This window comes from Curcuma longa, chromosome 20, assembly GCF_044706935.1.
Source record: "Curcuma longa cultivar G26 ecotype Majalengka, Jawa Barat chromosome 20, ITB_CL_G26_1.1, whole genome shotgun sequence".
NCBI lineage: Eukaryota > Viridiplantae > Streptophyta > Magnoliopsida > Zingiberales > Zingiberaceae > Curcuma > Curcuma longa.
Window position 1 is genome coordinate 10605858 of NC_133880.1, and position 1390 is coordinate 10607247.

Sequence of the window (1390 nt, forward strand, 5' to 3'; positions counted from 1 at the left end):
TTACATTAAAGGTCGGATTGTTATCGAACCCATTGTTGTAAAGAAACGAGCCTCCTTCAATTTTTGAGGAGGTTAATAGTGAATTACCCATTGAAAGGATCAAGGATCACGGGCTTTGGAATAGCAGCCCGCGATCCTTGACATGTAAAGAAACATGTCATTTTGTGTTTGTTTGTTTTTCATTTTCGCTGCATGACTCTATTTTTGAATGATTTTTGAACGCATACGAAGAGCACTATTTACCCCCTCTAATGTTTTCTCGATCCAATAATTGATATTAAAGTGGGGTGCTCAAAATTGGTACAACCACCAATCGAGCTTGTTTCTATCGTTCATTTTTTTTATTTTAACTTGTAGTCAGAATTGATACAATCACTAAAGGCCAAATAATATTGGCCAAACATTTATTAGAAGCCTTATTCTCCTTATAATCTCTTTTTATTATATTCTTTGTAATCCTTGAGTGAGATTTCTCCAACTCTGATTCAGTATTGAGAAGGAGAATGATATAAAAGACTTTTCGAGATTGATCCGCTTGAAAGATCCTAAACCATGGAGTAGGAATCAAAGGTACTGAACCATGTTGCATCGTCTTGTTCGTTTTGTCTTCCTGTCTCGTGTGTTTGGTTTTTATTTTGTGCTGCAATTATCTCATCTTGTAGAGCAAAACATAGAAGAGAAGCGCGACAACTATTCACCCCTCGAACACATTCCTATAAGTGTTGGTGAGTTTCTTCGAGATATGCATTTAGCTAGGATGGTTGAACATTGTCTGACAAATTTTTTGCTGATTGTAATTTTCATGTGACAAGCCTAGTTTGTGTAGAACATGACACATATCAAATACAAATATGCTAATAACTTAAATTATTTACCTAAACATCAAAAACTATAATCAATATCAAACTAATTGCTTTAACACTAATAAACAATTTCGCTAAATTGAGGGCTACCCTCTCTTAGAAATAATCTCTCAAACACAACTCATTTAAGAGTTTACTTTGCAAGCCCTTTCCATAAGACATCTTTTGTTAGGCTTCTTATCCATCTGCTGCACCTGAGCACTCGACTAATTTCAGCACTCGACTAATTTCATATCACCTTTCACACTCTGCCTATGTAATTTGCATGCCTCCTCTAATTTAGCTACACTATTGCTTTTTTTCTTATTGTCCCTCGAATGTCTTATATCATATTTTTTGATCTCTTATGAACTTTGAGTCATCGAGTCCTCAAAAACCTTGGTCATTCCAAGTTATTTTCATATGTATATGCATGAAGCTTTTGTCCTAACATCAAATCTCATAGACAAACATCAAATCTCATGTCATAAGATTTAATAGGTAAAGACCAAAATAATTTATTTTATTTTTGTTATGCCAAAAATAAA